This window comes from Falco naumanni, chromosome 6 (genome assembly GCF_017639655.2).
Source record: "Falco naumanni isolate bFalNau1 chromosome 6, bFalNau1.pat, whole genome shotgun sequence".
Lineage (NCBI taxonomy): Eukaryota > Metazoa > Chordata > Aves > Falconiformes > Falconidae > Falco > Falco naumanni.
The window spans coordinates 78831580-78852552 of record NC_054059.1 but is presented as its reverse complement, the minus strand read 5'-3'; the positions used below and the strand labels follow the sequence as shown (position 1 = coordinate 78852552).

General features: G+C 45.9%; 1 protein-coding gene across 4 annotated transcripts in view; it reads right to left on the bottom strand.

Annotated features, from left to right (window-relative positions):
- The window catches only part of EVA1A (eva-1 homolog A, regulator of programmed cell death), a 224367-nt gene that overhangs the window by 46801 nt on the left and 156593 nt on the right, over window positions 1–20973 (bottom strand). The window contains exon 1 of one of the 4 annotated variants that reach the window (XM_040597729.1): window positions 19191–19370. The exons of 2 other annotated variants lie outside the window; for them this stretch is intronic. The gene's annotated coding sequence lies outside the window, so the exon portion shown is untranslated. Of the gene's footprint in view, window positions 1–19190; window positions 19371–20973 lie in introns of those variants that run through there. One more of the 4 variants, XM_040597728.1, reaches the window with a different exon arrangement.

The following is a 20973-nucleotide window of genomic DNA, read 5'->3' as shown; positions in this document are numbered from 1 at the left end:
GGGAGTTCTTGTCTGCAAAAGTCCTCCTTATGAAAGACAGATGTGGATGTGCCAGTCCAGTCAGATGCAGAAAGCCCTGGTAAATGCAGGAATGAATGTTCTCACACACAGAATTGGCAAGAAATAATGGGGAGATTCAAACAATGAAAGAAGTAAATCATTTCAATATGACATGCTGGATTGGAGAACAATTTCAGGCCACGGACATAGAAATCAAAGACCATCATCTCTGGCAATCCCAAAGGAAAACAAACCTTTCCTTTCCCCAGAACATAAAGTTATAAGCCAAGGTGGAGTGAATTGAGACTGAGGAAGCGAATGATCCCTATTCAGCGAGGCACATTGCAATAATCAGAGTGCACACGTTACCGGAGACGTAATTTAAAGCAGAGATCAAATTCTACAAAGCAAGACAAAAAAGAAAAGTAATAGTAAAGGAATGCTATGAGCAACAGGAAACCCCAGCACTGACAGGGCCTTACTGAACACTACACAAACCACACGGCACAAGCCGCACCTGAAGGGACCTTTCATATTGCACAAATATTCAATCCCCCTGCCAGGCTGTGTGCATGGTACTTCTTTGCTCTTTATTAGCTAAGATCAAAATCCAGCATCTAATGAATGCCCGAAGCCTGTCTAACTGGCAGGAATAAGAAAGATGCCAGTCTGATTTCCTGGATTAAGACAAAACAACAAGAAAGTTTGGGAGGTCTGAGTTTTAGACTCCTGGCAACAAAGTGTGGCAGCACTACATCTGTTTCCCCCATAAAAGAAAATGCCCAAGCCCACTTCTCTGGTGAAGTCAACAACAGCTTCCCAAATTAAAAAAATCACCGTTGTTTGGAAATCCAGAGCACCCGGCTAAAATCAGCAAGGTGACAAACAACAGCTCAGCAAAGCTCAGCCCATTGCTGGATGACACCGACTTCGCAGACATACCAACCCCCCGGATCACTCGTCAATGGACACGAAACTTCCCACTCTGAAAAATGCATGTGTTAGTGGTGACAAGCCTGAAAAATGCACCAAGATGGAGAACTCCAGGACCAAAGCAATGCTTTCTCCATCTGGCAAATGTCATATCCCTGCTCACCAGCTCTGCAAAGACAGGAGACGCTGGTTGTATTAATTCTCAGTCTTCATGTCCTGTCTTTCTTCTTTTACCAAACTGAAATTATATCTCAATCCTCCCCTCAAATTGTTACTTCAAGTACTTTCTTGTATGGTTCTTTCATTTCATGTTAAAGTGTTTCCAACATTTCTTTCTAAGCAAAATAATAGCAGTTAATTTAGAAAGCTTGATGTGTGGGTGAGTTAGGTCCATTTACCTCCCTCTGGCCTGCAAACCAACGAGCTTTGACTCTTACAATCCCTTGGGAAATCAGGATGACATGTTAGGGAGGGATACTGTGATTAAGTAAACACAAGAAAAATATAGCTGTATTTGTCATTCACCCACCCCCTCAAGGCCGTGCTGGGGTAACGTGGCACTTCGACACATGCCTCCTTCATGTCAACTTTCACAGATGAGGGCATGTGATTTCTTTAGTCTTCCAGTTGCTTTTCTCCCCAGAAAGATGCCAAACCTTTTTTGCAAGCTACAGGGATGATCTCACAAGTTTCTGATCACAAGAATTTCTGCTGTGGGTGACTGCAAGTGATGATTCAAACTACACTAGTCCTGTTCCAATACAAGAGCATAAAAATGCAGCCACTGCTGCTTGGAACATGGCCACTGCTTAGCAGAGCAGAAACACAACACGCGTTCCTGGGAAAAGCCAAGCGGGAGTCATTTGCGTAGCACGTGAAAGGTTAGGTAAAGCTGGGGAATTTACACAGACATAGGAGGGATGGAGATTCCATCACCACCAGCTTGGGCATCAGTGCAATACTGACTCATGCAACAACCCTTGCAGCCCTTCTCTAATGCCCTCTTCCTCCTTTTAACCCCTACGCATCCCACTGTTGAGGCAAAAAAACACAAGAGCTGACTTGCTGCAACACTAAAGGCTCTAAGTATAGTGCAAAGTTGCCTTTTTCGAGCCAAGACCATCCATAAAAACAGTACCTGTCCTCCCTCTTCAGCCCAGGGGAATCCCATACATGCCTGCAGGTTGCCACTAGCTAAGCAGCAAAACACAGGCAGTTCCACATTGCTCCTCTCCTTCCATAGCTCTTGTTCACCTGCTGTCAGTCTCCCATATTTATCACTGTGAAACCAAGATATGTATTTGAAAATATATATCAACTGTCTGACATTTGAAAATCTATTTACAGCACTTGTCTTCTCATTAGCCTGTTTACTTTACAACCTTGATTTTATCGAAAAGACATTTTGGAATATTGATTTCAGTCAAATTGCAAATAAGAATTGGCTTTCTTGAAGAAAATGAAACATAAATTTCATAGTCAACAGACAGGAAAATCTCTGAGTTGCTCTTGCATAGAGAAATAATTAGCCCATTTAAGAGGGCTATGTTATGTTGTATAACTCAGGAGACCGAGGGCTGTGTGCTGGGGAGACTGGGAGCTCAAGACCCGCTCACAGTCTAGCATCATCAGACCCATTTATTCAGTCTGTGTTTCCACTTTCCCCAGTTGTGATGATGAAAAGCTCTGCAGCAAAACTTGGCATTTAACTCTTTCTGTTCTCTACTGCATCAATCACCATGCCACCAGCTCTGCAGTTCTCTCCATCAAGCTTTTGGTAAAAGGTGGGTGACTGGGACTGGACCTTCTCCAGCGGACGGAGAAGGTAAGTGACATTGGCTCATTTTGTACATAAACATTTTCTCAGTAACACTTTGTCAATAAGAAGCATGAAAAATCACACACTTGACATGGCTATGCAAACAGAGTGCCTCATGCTGGGACCAGGAGCTCTATCCGCTATTTGATTTCTCCTTCCAAGCAATAGAGTTAAACTACATGAGCTATAAAACTTTTTGGCAGACACTAGCTATGTCTTTACTGGGAAATTTATTAATAGAGTTTGGCTGCTGGAGTTGTAAATCCAAGTAAGTAAAGCAACCCTTTATTTGAGGAGGAAGAAAAAAGGTATCGTTACAAAGGATACAGCTTGTGTTATTGCAGGGCTGTGAACAGTCACTAGAGATGGATCCACCTTTCTGCTAGAGGGAAACCCTAACATCCTGTGTGATGTGGTCCAAGTGCCTTCCCACCCTGTCCAGGGGGCTTATCGAGTGCCAAACCCTGTGTATCACTCATTGCCCTACAATGAGGACGAGGGGTGGGGGGTGGGGAAGGGAGTGTCAATGCATCCAAAGACAAAAGCTTTGCAAGCCCTGATGGTCCATATACGAAGACTCTAGCTGTGAATCTGCATACCAACTAAAAGGACTGGAATCCTGTTGAACCAAGATACACAGCCAAAATAATTTCAAATGAAGCAAAGATCTAGTGAGGCAGTAACTCCCCCTGCAAAGCTTCTCCCTGAAGAAGATAATTATCAGCTGCTGAGCTGCCTCTGATAAGGGCTCTTTCTGCAGCATTAGCAGCCACTCCTTGCTCAATGGTTACAACTCTTCACCAGGTGGCCAGTAAAACAGATACATCTGAGGTCTCTTACAGGGACAATCACTAATTATTCAGTTATAGCAGATAGAATGTGGAATGGGAACGTACTGACCCACAGAGCACTGGAAATACCTGCAGATGGGTGCAGAAAGACTGTCCCTCTATACCCTGCATTACAAGATGACTCTCCACCACTGCCTTAATTAAGCAAAGCAATCCAATTGCTTTACAGACCTTTAAACTCACCTCTCACACATTCTGACTGACTGTTTTCATTTCAGTCACAAAACAGGAGTGTCACTCAGCACTTTAGGCCGAGGACACAAGCAGGGGTTCAAGCCCTAATCCACTGCCCATGCATGTTGGTAACCACCCAACCCTGAGAGGAGCATCCTCCTGAACCTTCTTCAATGAGCCAGTCAGGACAAATCTTAGCCTGAAGCCACCTGTAACATGACTAGACCTGCATGCTGCTTCCCAGGAGCCAAGGAGAAAGTCTCATTTCCTCCAGCATCACAGCCCAGCCAATGCCAGCACAGGCTTCCCAGCGTCATACGGGAGGAGAGGACCTCCTCGGGCAGGTGTCATCCTCAGCCATGTCACACAGTTGTTACCTGCCTCCTCCTCACCAGAGTGCATGCCCAGACAGAGTGATGGCAGAGTGTCTGCACGGAGACAGAAGACACTTTGGCCAAAGCTCAGCCCTCAACAGTAACACACAAGATAAGCAGAGCAACGGTGGCTGTGTCAGCTGCTTCTCCTGCGTGTCTTGGCTCTGGGCAAGACAGACTTCTCGCAGATATGCAAGAATTTTCTCTTTGTAGTCTCTGCTGAAACTAGCATGAGGCCCCATTTAATAGGAGATGTGAGGATGTACTTAATGCACCTGCCATCTATTGTGATGCCCAAACAAGTCGCAGTCTCCAAAACACTGCTCTTCACAACCTCGTGGTGAAGCAGGGCACTGCTCTGATGTTCATTTCACAAAACCCTGTCTGGGATGCTCACCCACGTTGCCAGTCTATGGCAGCCTGGGGACCTGGATATGTATCACCAACAGGGCTGACACTACCATGGAGGTACAACTGGGAAGAGCATTCCCATGCAGACTTTTTCTTAGAAAAGCAACCCAAAAAAAAATCCATCAGAACTTGCAGAAAGAAACAGTTCTTGGAAACCTTAAGGCCAGAGTTTCAGACTCAGGGGAGTCTTCTACATCTGAGAAAATGGGAAAACTAGAAATATGGAAGCAACCCAAACTTGCCATGAAGTCACCTCCGCAACTTGCTGCAAAGTCGACCGACATCTATATTTGTTTATGCTACTTCTGTGCTTAGCAATAAAAATAAATAAATAGCTTTAGTCAGCTGTGTCCTGAAAGAACAGCCACATCATGTGGCAAGTCCTCCAAGGTGTCAGGACTGCAACTGGTCCCTGGAGAGCCTGAAAGGGCACAGCTTCACCGCTTGGGCTGAAGAACAAGCAATCCCTTTCGGTCCCACAAGCACGGCTTACCTGTAGGGCACAAGGCTGCAATGACAAAACGGCTTCAGCAGAGCCAACCTGTGCACCGTCAGCTCAGCACAGCTAAACTCACAGCTGCAGGGTCATCTTCCAGGCAATGAGATGCCATGTGCTAAGGTAGTATAGCCCTGTGAGACCTTATGGAATTACATCTGGCCCCTACAGCAGGTGGGCTGCAGCTAATGACTCCAGCCAAATCTCCAGCTCAATGTCTTATTAAAGTAAATCCCTATATAACGCTACTGACTCGTTATGGCAGATGCCATTTGCCACTTACAAGAGAGACAAAGGAAGCTTTTGGGTAGGAGGGGCATCCAGGTGCAAAACTTGGTGACAAGCTGTTTCAAGAGCACATACATTACCCAATGGGACAAACAACAAGAGAAGGAGAATTTTGAACTTTCTGAAGCAGTTCTTAATGTCACCATTGAACTTACTAACAACTACCAGAAAGACACTTAAGATAATTTCCCTCTTAAATTTACTATAAGAAACAATACCTATTAGCCAAAGCTGCCCTTGAAGTGACAGCTAGGGTATATAAGTGAATCTCAATCTATACAATAAGGGGATCAGGAAACAGGTAGCCTATGCTGTAGATACTTGTCTTAAAAACGCTGTCATTGCAACATTCACATTTGCTCCTAATCCAACTGCAGGAAACCTTCAAATACAAAAAGTTATTAAATCCAGAAACAATAAATTATCTACAAGGGAAAAGGGAGAAGAGGCAGCTCCTTTAATCTCCCAATAAAGAAGCAAAGGAAATTGCATCATACCCAGATGGGAGACCAGTGTGGCCAGCCAGGCAGAGGGGATCGGTGCGCTGGTATTAATGGCATTGCTTCCACAGATCCAGACAGACACCAGCTATAGAGAAGAGGGCCAAAGCAAATGCCTAGATCCAACTCCCTCTTGGCCATCCCAAAGTCTTGATGCAATTTTTGTATCTAGTTACTGTTTCTCTTATAAAGGGCATCAGGCCCTTGGCCCTGGAGGGGTGAGAACTTTGCCACTCAGACACATTGCTAATGCGGTTCTCAAACAACGTGAGAAAGTTACAGTTCTCTTTCACCAAGTGTAAAACCCACCAACTCTACAAAGTGAGGCTGAGCTGAAAAACTATGCTTGTCTTAATTTTCAGGGCAATGTAGAAAGAAATGAGAAGCAGCTTTTTGACTGAGTTTTTTTTGCTTTTTTTTTTTCAGCACTGCAATCTGGTTTGGTTGGTGGGGTTTTTTTCTGATCCATTATCTCGTCAGTAGCAACACAGTTTATTTTCTGGCTTCTTTCCACAAGCTCTCTGGGTCAGATAGTGGTATTTGTTTTAATGTAACAAATATGGTTGTTAACCAAAAAGCAGCAGATGTTTATCCCCAGAATGTTCCCCACATGATCCCAACTTCCCTTTCACCAAGATTACTTCTGTCTGAATTAAGTGCATTTAAAAACCTGTCTGAACTACTCCAGAGACCAACAAATAACTGCTACTTAATGGAGAACGATACCCTCCAGCCTTTGTTTCGTCTGGCCATGTCCCCTACCATTTACACCTCCGCAAAGCAAAGTACTGCCAAATCAGAGGACCGCCACTTCACACTTGGTCTCCCTCTCTTATTGCTGGGTAAGGGGGTTTTCTGTGCATCAGCACCCCTGAAGACTTAATGTATGGAGCCCCGGTACACCATTAGCTTTGACCCAGCTGTAGTGACTCTCCAAAACAAGGAAAGGAAGAGCAGAAATGAACAGGAAGCTGTGTTCACAGGCGACTACATGAAGGCAGATGATCTGCCACTGCCTGAGACCAAGCTTGCAGCCAGTTACTACAGAGCCACCGAGCAGCAGTAACTATTGCTCACTGAGGCCTGCAAAGCCCTGATACACCATCTGCTTTTGCTCCATCATCTGTCCTAACTGCAGTTTCATACTCACCAGGGAGCATCCTAAAGCACAGAAAGCCGAGTCATTGCTGCTCACTCTGTCAATACAAGATCCAGTTTAAGGGAACAGTTCCTCACCTTGCCTAAATTGGCCATTCCTAAGGATCTGCTGGAAAGCTGGCTGCAAAATAAAAGCCAAATGTAGATCTGCCTCTGGAGAAGCAGAACAGACATTAACAGTGGTGACAGGGAGTTTCAAATTCCTGTAGGGACCTCAACACCTACCTATCAGTCTGAATGACTTGGCACAGCACAGGTTAACTGGCAGAGCCACAGAAGGGGGGACACACACACGACCATTTTAAATTAGAGGCAGGAATATTTATCAGCTAAAACAAAAACCTCCCTCTCCATTGGGATCTGCCTTGGTAAACACAGAAGTCACAAATCAACCTAATCGCCCATCCAGCCCCTCATCCCACACCCAACCAGTGTGCAGAGCCGGTTCCCTTTGCTCCCTCCAGCAGGACGCTCTGCAGCTTTCCTTCTCTGAAGTTTGCTTACATTACTGGCTCCCTTTGCTGACATTGGCAGCTTGCTCAAGCCTTTGCAAAACTATTTTTTCTTGGATATACTTAATCTATCTTATTTTTATCCCATCTGTGAGAAAAAATGGCCACAGCGCAAACCAATCTGCTTAGCAATGCTGCCAGCTATGTGGGTCCCATGACCTCCAAGCTAGGTTGCCGCAATGTTTTCTGTTTATCTGATGCTGCTCTTGTGCGCTCACCCATGCCCTATCCCTAACCAGCATGCACTTGCAAGTCCTGTTAAAAGCCTCTTTCAAGGTGAATTAACTGAGTCTCCTGCATACTATACTGCTGAGTGTAGACTTTCCAACCTTTCTTTTTCCATATAAAGTTTTAAATAGGTTTAGACTGAAAATCTTCCTGAGGGATGTCACATGTTCTTCGTACATGGGTCTTGAAAATGAAGTTGGAGACACTCCCTGAGAGAATGTACTACAGCTCAGGGTTTCCCAAACAAGGATACATAGAATCATAGAATGGTTTGGAAGGGACGTCAGAGATGACCTAGTTCCAATCCCGCTGCCATGGACATATGGACCACTAACATCACACACACTGCTACAGAGGGATACAGGGCCAAGAAGAGAGGCAGTAACAGCTATACCCGTGTCAGCTGCTGGCAATGGTGGAAGTACTGTTGTAAAGGACAGTATCACTTGAAAACCAAAGGTGAGATGTTGCTGTAATTGCCATGGGAGTTAATTCAAGGAAAGTCTATGGCTGCCGTTATCCAGGAAGATGGACTGAATGGTCTCACTGGTCCTTTTTCACCTTTTATTTAAGTACCTATGAAAACAGCTGGGTTGGTCTACTTTAGGAGATGGTGGCCAGCAACAGCTCCATGCAGGGCTATTCCAGATTGCCAAGTGCTGGAAAAATCTCCAGGAGACAAGGAAGGTGAGACTGTTTTCCTACTTCTGCCACCCCAGAATAGCTCTGCCTATGGTTTGGAGACACGAATGATACATCATTATCACAAGGAGATCTGCCAAACCACTCGAAGCAACTGTTTGTAAATCCATGTGTGTTTGTAAGTCCAAACATTTGTAAATCCATTCCCACCAAGTGGAAATACATGAGTCAGTGACTATGATAGGCATATATCAACAGTTTTTACAGGAAGGCAGAAAGACATCACCCTTTTTTAAATCAATATTTTTAACCACAATTTCCTGAGGTAAATCAATAAAGCAAAGATTTTTGTAAAACTACCTATTTAAGTACTTAACTCACCCTGCCACTCTCCCCACTGCCATAGGCAGGAGCAGGACACAAGATGGTCCTTCTATCAGCAAGGACCGACAAGTCAAGCTATATTCTTATACCACTTTACCTTCTTATAAGTAAAAAAAAAAAGCCCCACCTTGTACAACATTAGAAGATTATTTTCACTTATGCATACTTTAAAAACTGACTAAACTTTCAATATTTACTGCTCATTTTTATTTTCCCCATTCTCTTTGTTGGCTTACTGCACAGCATGGAAATGTGCAGATATGGGTCATCTTTATTTGTTTGCAGACTGCCTTAGACTTACAGACGAAGTCGTGCTGCTCCAGACGATGCTACTGGGCGGGGGAGGACTCTCCTTGGCATGCTGAGGAGGTGTCTTCTCAAGATACCATGAATCTTGTGCTTCCTCCACCTCTGGAGACACTATAACTCCTCAGTGCGCAGTAGCACAGTCCTGAATGCTGAATTAATTCAAAAGAACCAGAGTACATGGAGTTCTTGGGAAGAGGGATATAATTACTACATTTTAAGTTCTCCTGGAAAAATGTAAAATTGGCATTTTTTTTGAGTTAATGTCTTTTCCTGCTGCTCATTCTGGCTGGAGGCATCCTCCTGTCTTTCCTGACTGAAATTTCCTTTCTGAAATGCAGGAGATAAAGGAAATGCCTCCCGTGAGATTGGGTGGGGAAGGAGTTGTGCTCCACAGGTGAAGCAGGGAAACATGAAAGATCTGGAACGTTCATTTTCCTAAGGATTTTACTTAATCAAATTATCACCAAACTGCAAGCCATTTCTAACCACTAATCACCCACTGCCTGGAAACTATTTTGAACAAATGTAAATGTACAAAATCTGGTTGATGAAAGCCTTGAAATGTAGATCCTGGGAAGTTTGTGAACTCTTAACAGCTGTGGAGAAACAAAAACACAGTTTCTTTTTGTAGCTTTGATCCTATTCTAGGGGCAATGCACAGGCACATGTAACAGATCTTTCTCTCCTCTCTATTTTCTTGCCAAGGATGCCATTTAAACTCTTTGGAAACAGCACTGTAGCTGCTCCGTGCTGTCTACCCTCCAGAATGTATCAGATGTTACTTAAATAAATGCATGCTAGAATTTTTCTACAATGTCTACTGGTAAACAGCAGCTGTAATGAGCCTACATTCAGACTGAAAGGCCCAAAAAAAACTGAAGTCAAATGGAACAATCTGGTATCGTCCCCCAGTACCAGACTCTGCACAGTGATCAAGCAGATTAAATACTCTGAAGAAGGAACGAGGGATCACAGGTGTTCCCCCACAAACACTGGAGCCTGCCTTAGCACCGACTTCTCTTGGTCTCTTGAACCTTACAGGAAAGACTTGGGACTCTATATTGCACCATGGCAGTGCAACAGCTGGAGCAACTGCCCAGCCATGGACAAGGGGGAAACAACCCCACAGCCACTCTCAAGCAGTCTGTGTCTCCTCCCGGGGATTTCTGACCAGGTTCCCTTCACACTTCTCCGAGTCACATGGTTCAATGGAAACAACAAGGCAGAACTAATTCCCTTAAAAGCCATGGAGATTTTATGTTAAGTTTCCCTATACTATGAGTTTTTAATCTGTAGGTTCTTATGGCCCGAAGTGATTTTGCAGATTGAAATATCAGGTTGTTTTCTGTAGGCCGAAATTCAAACCCTGATGGAGGTTCACGTTTTCCCTGTATAATCTAGCCCCTACAGTCCCCATCACAAAATTTCTGCTCAAAAGCAAGACCCCAAGCTTGCAAATTCAGTGAAAGAGAGGATGGAAGAGATGATGTGGCTCTTCAGCTGCCTATCTTGCAGTCAGCTCTTGAAATTATAATTGCCCGGAAATAAAATAAGTGCAAATTCAGAAGATAAACAGGACAAAACCACAACACACGCAAGCTGCAGCCATTCCTCAATAAAGCAAGAGCAAATATTAATGAAATGGGAAATCTTTTTTTTCTGAGTCCCTGTTTGGAATCTGCTTTTTCTTCCAGGGTCAACAAAACCTCCGGTTTCAAACTTTTGCATACATGCTTTGAGAATTAGCATGCTGTGAGGTCCCACCATGGATAGCATGTCTTTTCTCAAGCAACATCTACAACAGAAAGTCACGGGGATTTCTTCCAACCTTCCCTCATTAATAACACAAAGCAGTCACATAGAGCTTTTCACTGTTCCAGCATATTGCAAGCAAGAAGGAATGAACCCTCTGACAGATGGCTTTGAGGTAGCACTCCCCTTTTGCAGTTGGATAAGGTGACCTTCCTACTGTCATGACTGGTGGAGGACACAGGGCTTCTTAGCTCTTACAGCTGCACTTGGTCTCCCCCTTAGATCCATAGTGGTCCCACGGGGCACATTAAGTCCCAAAGAGCCACTGCAATAGGGCTATCATTTGGGGTGCTTGCTTCAAGCTGTGCTTTTGTGTAATAACTCTAGACTGTCCAGGAGACACGGAAAGGCAAGCTAGGAAGTTTTATGTCCACCTCTCGAAGCTGCTTCTCTCGAGCAGGTGGTTTTCTTCCTGTCTTTGCCTGGATTCCTGTATTTGCTAGAAAATACCTTTATTCCTTTCTCCCCAGTTCAGGTTGTCTTTTGCTGTTTGTTTTCACTTCATCTCATAGCCAATTCAAACTATGTGACCTCTTCCATGACAGGAAAAATTCACAGGTCAAGAAAGCTCTTATGCTATTGCTATAGTAGTGAATTCCTTTCGTAGCGAACAGTTCAGGACACAAGCATGGGTGCTGGAACTTGACTGTCTGTGCTGTTACACAGTTAGCTAGCTCACATGCTTTTAGTCCAAGCCACCTGATACCCATGCAGATAAGGCTCAGAAACCTGCATGCACCAAGTGCATGGGAAAGACGAACCACTAGACCAATCTGTGTCCACAGACACAGGTGCCTCAACTGCCCTAAAATTTCCTTCCAGCATCCACTGTGGCCATCAGACGTCGGCATTTTGTCCTAAGCATCTGTCTCAGAGGGGCAGGTGACAACTCACAGTTTGCTATCCACCTCCTCACAGATATTTGCAAAACATACTCACTTCAGACCAGGGAATCTATCTGTCTGATTCCAGAATCCATTTCTACTGCTTTGACAACACAATTTACATTTGGTTTCAGGATATTTTGTAGTTAGGAGCGGGTAAAAGCAGCTTAATGTACATGAGAATTAGTCCCACCAAATTTCCAACTTGCCTTTAACCGCTGTTATCACACATAACAGGAACAGCCAGAACAGAGCAGAAACCCTACTGGTTCAGGGCAAATGGGTGCAGAGGCTTTATCATTGTTGCAATGCCAGGGAAATGAACAAATTTGCCCCCTGGGTTGAAGCTAAAGGAACTAAATTCTTGAGCCCTGCCTAAAATCACATGGGTCTGCTTCACTTGTCTGATGTTGTTCCATGGTGATTCACAAGCACTGCTCTGCCTTGCTTTCTGCTCTGCTGTGTGATGCTTGGCAGCGCGCTGCACAAAGCTGTGCAGAGAGCTTAGGGCCCTGGATGGATACTTTTTTTCTTTTTCCTTTTGCAAGCAAGTTCCTGCCTCAGAGACAACTCTAGAAAATTACAGAACAGGCAAGGTCTGGACAGAATCAGTGGGTGTTTAGTGTTGGAAAATAATGTCAGATTGCATACCGTGATAGCCGTGTGATGCCCCTCCTAACATGCATAATTTCTCTTAGTAACAACAACAGGCAATGCCTTGCACACTGCTTTGCAAATACTGATTAAGGCCAACAGTACTTCTCCAGACTGTAGCCTGTCCTTTGCACCTGCTGAGCTATGGAAAGTTGAATTCAGGCCACATTTAACAAAAGCCTTACCTTGGTGTCAAAATAACAAACCTGTAGAAATCCCGCCCGGCAGCGTGACCCAGAGCACCTATCTTAAGTGTTCAGGCATTCAGCACAGCCAAAAGGAGAGCACGGAATTTCTGAGGGGTGACTCAGAACCCGTAAGTATATCTGTATGGGCCAGGGAGACAGGGTGTCTGTGCAGGGCAATTAGGTGTTCCCAGGTGCAGAGTGAGAAACTGCTGAGAGCCAGCCAGCTGGGAACACCAAGCCCAGGGATATATCCCAACAGGCACCCACCTCCTGGTTAGTCCTCTCAGGGCCTGGTTGACACGGCAGAAAAGCCTTTCCTGAGTATCAGCTGGAAGTTCTCACTAGCGGTGTGTGAGATGGCCACCATCTGACACAGCATCCACCTGATGCAGACCCATGCAGGTACATGCAAGCAGACGATGGAGGTTGACTTGACTGCTGTCATGGTGCCCATGGTGTACTCCTTCCTCTACGGGAAGGGTTTCTGCTGCCACTGTTGCTGTCACTACATACAACCCCTGTTTTAAAGCAGATTGTCAGGAAGACTTAGTATGCCTGGCAGATTTGCCTAGTCTGAGCTTCTTCAAGTAAGCAAACGAAAAGAAGGGAATTCCCAATTTTGCATTTGTTTGCTTTTTAAACAGTAAGACTCAATGCTGAAAACTATTTAGACTCTGGCTGACCAAATCTCATACGCAGAGCTTCCATACAGGCCAGCAGCTGCAGGTTTGGGACAGAAAAGAGAGGTGACAACTTTTTGGACACAAAACTCAGGAGGGGACAGGAACCCTCCTTGCAGGCTCAGTGCTGTTCAAGCCTCCTTAGCTGGCTAAAGAGCATCCTTCTCACTTCTGAACTGCAGCACAGAAAACAGATTTCCTCAAGCTAAAAAAAAGGAAGCAAGAAGCACGAAGGACTGTCACCTGCAGCTCCCAGGTCCTGCTTGCGGAAGAGAGATAAGGGATCTTCCCTGAACTTTGGGCAAACCTTTACCCCTTCATTCCTGTGCACACCTGGTACCCGGCACCACACATTTCTGTGACATTCACAGCATCATTGCTCTCAGGAGATCTTTTTGTTCTTGCTCTGTAATCAGCTCCAAATCTGCTAAATATTTTAATCTGATTGCAACCATTGTATCAAGTGGAGGAAAAGAAATAAGAAATTTAAGCTTACAACAATCTGCCAACTGTTCCAAAAACCAGAGCGTTGTGGATAGTAAACAGAGAGAAACAACCAAACAGGAGTCAGAGGAATTTGAGGCTTTCATGGTCACTGATGTAGTAAATCAGCACTGCGGTTTAACACAGCCAAATGTAGTGTAAAGTAATATGTCTGAGGGAAAGGACTGAACTTGAAAGCACATATTTAAATGTGACATTCATGCACTACACTAGCCAGGAAAAGGAGGCTGATTTCATTAAAGAAAAATAAATCTCTGAAGACTATACAGTCCATGTATGCATTAATAAAGAAGAAAAAAAGAAAAAGGAATCCAAGCATAATTTAGGCTATGTCAGAAGGGAATCACAATGACTAGTAAAATAAAAGGAGCACAAGATGTATATTATTAAGCTAGTGAAATTAATTCCGGTTGGGAAACTCTACAAGAATATCTTACAGGTAGTGTGTTGGGTACCAGGGAGGATGAGATATCAGCTTCAGCTGTTATCTCTATCCTTACTGCAGTGACTGATGGCCAAGAAGCAAACTCAGATTTAATTAGCAAGCTTTCTGTGTAAATTTAAGTTAAGGTAGCGCCTGCATATTTGAACTATGGCAACTTCAGATGTTCTCAGCTTTCCCTGCATCACTCCCTATAGAAACACCCCCCACTCCAAAGACAGTCAAAGATGCAAGAGCAGGGAGTGGTGGTCTTTCCATTGCCAATGGTCAGTGGAGGAGGAGAACGCTGAAATACTTGGTCCCAGAGGAAATCAGAGGGTCAGATCTGTATTTTTTTCATAACCACAGAAAGCCTCTAAGACACTCTCCAAGCTCCAGGTACAAAGATGTGTTTGCTCCAGACAAAACCAGCTGCTGCTGGTGTGAAAGGGGACATACTGGTCTGTGCTGCTCGGGGTAAAAGCAAACTAACTCTGGCCAAGCACACTGGAGAAAAACTTGTGTTTAGCAATGTCATGGCTCTGCCACGGTGCAGATTGCCTGGGGCACATTCAGAAAGACTCATCCCCAGTAAACTGCTGGGAACTTGCATCAGGAAGATGAGGTCCAAGCAGCTTGAGCTGGGATTCCCACCAGTGACTCTGTGAAAATCAGGTATGTCAGGGTGAACATCCCAATGGTGACCTTCCTCAGAGGCCAAGTTCATTCTCAGCAGGGAAAGAAAACCTTTCACAGCTACCAGATTAAGCTGATCAAGAACTAACAAGAACTGGAGAAGCAACAAGACTGGCCTCCTCCACTCTACCTCCAGAGAAAAATCTGGCTTTTATTACAAAATTCCTGCCTTGAGCTTCCTCCCACAGACTAGACCAAGGAGGCCCAGACCTGTATGAATTAACCAAAAATAACACTTCCAGGGAGGGAGGGGATGACTGAGGAGATTGCTGATGGGATACAGAGGCCTCTCACCCCCTTATCAGTTCAAGTCCAGAAGAAGTCAGGGTAAGGAAGAAAAGCCCCTGGCTTCGAGTTGTTTGGTGCCCTTAGCCCATTTACTGGGAAGTGAGGACTCTGCCACAACCACCAACACATCAGACAGCCCCAAGCCAGTAGACAGAAGAACAAAAACGGCCCTTCCATCCTCAGCATTAGTCTATTTTAAATAGCTGTGAGTCGTACAGTGGCAAGGCTCAGACTGATAGCAAGCTTCAGTCTACAGTAGCAAATATGTTTAAAAATAGCCAAAGCAAACACGATACTGTTTGGAGAGGGAAGGAGGCATGCACCTTTTTGGCTACGTTTGGCCAGCAGCAGGGATGTCGGTCTGGTCAGTCTTGACTGTCTCCGCTACACGTCCTCATTGCTATGACAATGTCCCTTAAACAAAGTAGGGACCAACAGCTCCCTGGAGCAAGGAGGCAAGGACTGTTCTCAGGTAGTGGCACAATGTTAGAAGAAAGAAAACAAGAGGTTTGTGCAGGCAAGCTGAAGACTCACTAGAGCATGTAAATGTTACCTTAATTTGTGCATCAGCACTTAAATACCACAAGAACTGGAGCTGATGCGACACAAGAGCAAAGTGAATCAACACAGTGTGCCTGATTCAGCCTGGGGAGGCAGCCAGGACAGAGCCAGGAAGCACCCACAAGCATTAATGGGCCAAGGTGAACCCCATCAGAACCATACCCTGCTGGGCAGCAGCAGAGCATCCTTGGAACAACCTCAAGCAGGACAGGGAGCACCACACCAAGCTCAAGCACTGAAGCAGGGAAAAGCTGCTCAGTGAAAAGGACCACCAGAGCCATGAGAAGCCACCAGTAACGAGAGATCTTTCCTGGAGATATCAGTGGCCACCATGGGCTTGTGGAGCAAAGGGTCTGGCTCAGAGGCTAGAAGTAGCACAGACCCACTGTTACAAAGCAAGGCTTGCTCGCCCTGCCCTTGTGCAAGACAGAGAAAGGGAAGCAAGTGCTCACTTCACCTTCTTGCAGTCTTCACAGCCTGTGGCCTCTTACAGTACTGGTTCCCCCACTGCAGTGAAGTGGCCGTGAAGAGGCCTTACTCAAGGTAATGCTTTGGTGAGGTAATTTAAGACAACAGGATTAAACTGAAACAGACAATTTATGTTGTGCAACAGGAAATATTTGCAGACAGTAAAATCTGTTGGGCTCCAGAGCGCTTTCCCAAGGTAAGCAGCAGAACTGGAATCTCCATTCCTTGACTCATCTGTCTGGGCCACATGAGCACTGAAAGTGTGGTGTGGAGAACGCGCTCGTACAAGGAGAGAGGCGAGACAGGAACCTTGGTCTTTGCTTTTAACAGCAGTTCTGTGTAAAAGCAGGGACCCAGAACTTGCTAAAAGCTAAGAGCAAGGTTCCATTAGGAGAAGAAAAAGCTGAGATTTAGGGCAAGAAAGCAAATAAAAGCCAGAAAGGTCTTTGTGGTACTCAAGACCCTTCAGTTCCCATCATGATCTCACCCTAACTGGGTTTCTCTTGTCTTGTTTTCTCCTTTGCAAGTCACAGAAAAAAGCAGTTATGACGGGACTGATTCTTATCTGTCCTCAACTGATGTAAATCAAGAATAATTTCACTGAAATCAGTAGAGCAATGAGAGCTTAAAATGAATTGGGTTCACATTTAGATCCAAAATAATTAAGGATGAAATTATGTTCAACTCCCACTATAGCATCCCATAGGTAAAGTTTTAGGATAGTTTAGAAACAGACTGCCAAAAACTGCATTTGAGACAGAGGCTCATCTCTCAACACCTGTATGTATGGGTGGATTTCTAAAGGACTTCAGGTCCTATCCACCCTTCAATCACTCAAAAGCAGCACCTGAAGGTCAGTTAGTCCCCTCAGTCACCTTGCACAGACAATGGTTCAATTCGCCTCAGAGCTGTTGCCTGTTGGACCCCTGCAAAAATGTCAATCTGTCACTCTATTAGATTTCAAGAAATACAGAGCGCAGTTCCAGGCAAACACTGTTTCTTCAGCTCCTTAGAGGTGCTGGGAGTGACTCCTGCTACAGCTTCTCTCCTCCCTCTGTTACGTGAGCTCATTAGCCTCTTGGCTACATCTCTGCTAGTAAACTAAACCGTTCCAGAGCCCATTCTTCAGCCCTGAAGCCAACTGGCACAGCCCAACACCTACATATTATTAAGCTCTCTTACACTCTGAAACAAGGTGGCTGCATCCAAACTGCGTTTTTTCAAGTGCCCTGGCCCATCCTAACTCCCAGCAATGCCCAGAAGATGTCTCAGACCAATCCATGTGTATCACCAGTGTGGTAGCACAGATCATCAAGACCAGCTTACTAGTACAGGTACAAGCCAGCCGAAAGTGAGGAATACTTTTTGACAAGTCGGTAAGGAGTAGCACAGTACTCAGAAAGAGTCTAAGAGATAGACAGACCCCAAAAAGTATATCCTATTCAACTCAATTTTTTTAAAGTTGTGCCTTTCGTATAGGAACTGTGAAACAAACTCTGGGGTTTTACCTAGAAACTGGCTCCAGGCAAAGCTATCAGCAACATCTCTTGGGTCCCCCATTGCTTATGACAGCAAGACAAGGGATGCCAAGGCTGGACAGGGAGCATGAACTTTCCCCAGCCATGGGAGGTGATGTGCTTTGGCTGGAGGCCAGGGCAAAGGACTGATGTGCTCAGGGTGTGCCCAGAGCTCCCTTGCTCCCTTCCTCATTTTGTGCCTTCTTCCACTGCATTCCCACTGGGGGGGGGGGGGACACGGGACACAGGGAGACTACAAAACTGACATCAGATGAGAGGGAGTTGCGGGAGCAACATGAATCAAGCAATGACTTGGAGGTAAGCACACTGTACACAAAGCCTTCGGATCATTTTTCCCAGGGCCAACTCCAAGGCTTTTTTCCCCCCACTTGTAATTAGCTGGTGAATAGTGTACATATAATTGACCTTTCTAAATGCTGCTGAGTAGCTGGAGGTGTTGGGAACTAATCCTGCCTGTGAAGACCCTGGGGTTGTGCGGTGCTGACTCTATCTGATGGTGTATAATGCTCTGCAAGTGCTTTTTTTCCCTCAGTTACTGACACATTGAAATTTACTGCCTGTGTCAGTGAGTTCAAGAAAGCCTTTTAACTCTGGAAGCTCTGGGACTCAGCTCCAGCACATGCTTCAGGATTTATCCGTCAGTTTGTTATGCCTTGTTTGTCCAAGAAACAGTCAAGACCGAACGAGTCAGGAATGACAGAAATAGTACATGAAGTCACAGTTGCTCCACTTTTAAGCACAGGCATTTGTGTAATTTTCCTAACAAATAAATAAATATGTGTGTGTTTAGCAAGCAAATAAGGAAATGGCAGAGGAAAGGCATCACAGACAGGTTTTACAGATGCCAGCTGATTTGTGCCCGCTCCTCCAAGCGAGTGCAATACCGATTCCCGCAAGTATCAGTTCCTTCTGGTCAGGAAAGCAGTCACTGGGACCATACATACACAAACCCCGCGAACACTACCACAAGCAAGCCCTAGGAAAAACCTGTAAACCCTAAACCAAAGCTGAAAGACAAGCACATAAGTGAAAATGCTGAGCACCCCCTGCTCCTTCCCTCACCTCTGTTCACTGCCTTCCTGGCTGCTGTACAGCCCAACGCTGCTTTCTCCCTCCTTTAAACAGCTCTTTTTTTTTTTTTTTTTTTTTTTTTTTTCTCCCCATCAGTCACATCCAGCTACCAGCGTCTGCAAAACAGCACCAACACCAGTGCTCACAGATGCTGACCCCTCCTACGGGGCGAGACCCACTCCGGGCTCCCGCACACGGCGCTCCCCGGCCGCGGTCCCTGCCCCGTCCCTCCCGCACCGCAGCCCCGGTACCCCGCAACCGCCTCGCTCCCCACCACCCGCACGGATGGGGGACCACGGTTACCGGTGACAAAGTTTGCAAGACAGAAGGACGGTTTTGCTCTCACCACCTTAGGTTCGCAGACAGCCCGGGAAGTACAGCCGAGCTGCTCGGAGAGAAGAAAGTTGTTTTACCGTTCGGTTCTTCGTCGTTGCTGGCAGCGGGGCTGGGTGCTGAGCCTGTGGGGATGGCGAGAGCAGGAATGTGGCGTGACAGGCGAGAGCGTGAGGTATGCCCCTGCCTTCTCACATCCTCCCCAAGAGCCGCCAGTCTTGAGGGCGGACGCCTTGTGCGTCTGCAGGCGGAGGGGAGCGCGGAGCGGGCGCGGGAGCGAGTGTCGAGGAGGGCAGCAACAGGAAATGACACAGAAACTTCACCAGGCTCCAATCCAGACTTGGCCCCTGACATGAAAGAAGGGGGAGGCAATTTGGGGGGGGGGGGAAGAAAAATTTTTCCCCCTCATTAACCAGCCTAAAAATCTGCTGACTGGAAAAAAAGAGAAAAAAAAAAAACAAAAAACACACAGCACTGTGACAAGTTTTATTAAAGCAAAGAATGACGCAGGGCGGGGGGGATTCCCGTCAGAGTTTATTTATTTGGGCAGGAGTGGTGTGATGATGTTAGACACTGAGAGCAAAATGCTGTTTTCAGCAGCTGCCTTGCTTTTCTAAACTCCTTGAATGCTCCAGCTTGTGCCTGAGAGCAGCAGGCAGGAAGCAACGGCCCCCCCTTGCACCCCGTGGGTCAGCTGCTGCGACAGCCCGGGTAATTCTGCCTGCGCTTGCAGCCAGTCGCTTCGAAACCCAGCACTGCCCACAGCTCCCGGTGCATGGGGATGGCACAGGAGACCGGCCAGGGCTGCTGGGGTCCTGTGCCCAGCCTGGTGAGGAGCACACTGCTCCACACACCTCAGGGACAAGGCAGGCAGCAGCCCAAGGCAAGGCATGATGATGGCATGACCCACAGAAGCAGAAAGTCACATGGGCATGTGGTCAGATCTTTGCCTTGATGGATGTAAGATACTGCCTTAATCGAACAAAGCTGGGTGGGTATCTTCCAGCAAGGCAAATCCCCTGAACGCCTCTCTACGTGCATGGTGGGAGGGTACAATGGCTATTGAACTGGGTGGCAGTTTTTAAAGCATCCTTTAGACCTAACACCTGGCATGCACGTGTCCTTGCAGGCAGCCCAGACCTCCTTGACTTTAGGGTCTCTGCAAATTCCACCTGCCTTTGCAGTAGGCAGTGCCATAAACCCTTTGGCAGGAGCCCATGGGGCTCTCTAAAGGGTCCTCTTGCCTTCCCAATTTGGGACCCATACCACCGCTGTAGGGTGGATGAGATGTCCACACAACAGGTCACTATAGACTGGGGAGCAGGTCAAATGGCTACTTTTCACTTGGAAGTAGGTGAATCACCCCTCATGCTGTTCAAAGATGTCCTACCAGATACAGTAAGCTCTAGGGACAGTTGGAACCCAGGTCTAACCTCAGATTCAGCTCTTTCCTGGAAATAAAATATAAGCATAGTCATTCTGGCCACAAATTTGAAAGTGGTGGGAGGTTTTTTTTCCTTAAAATTGAGCTTTCTCAGGCTAAAGATGGCCTCACTGAGACATCTCCACTCTCCAGTCAGTTCAACAGGAATATAATATTACCATTAAAATAAGAACTTTTAAATAGTCCTATTTAATGGGGGTATCTTAAGGCCAGGTGAGATCACTCATTTGATCATTTCAGTCACCTGGTCTGACCACCTGCACAGCTGAAGCCACAGAGTGCTATCCCAAACCAAGACCAGAACTGCTACGAATTATGGCACATCTTTCAAGGAGACATCCCACCCTGAATC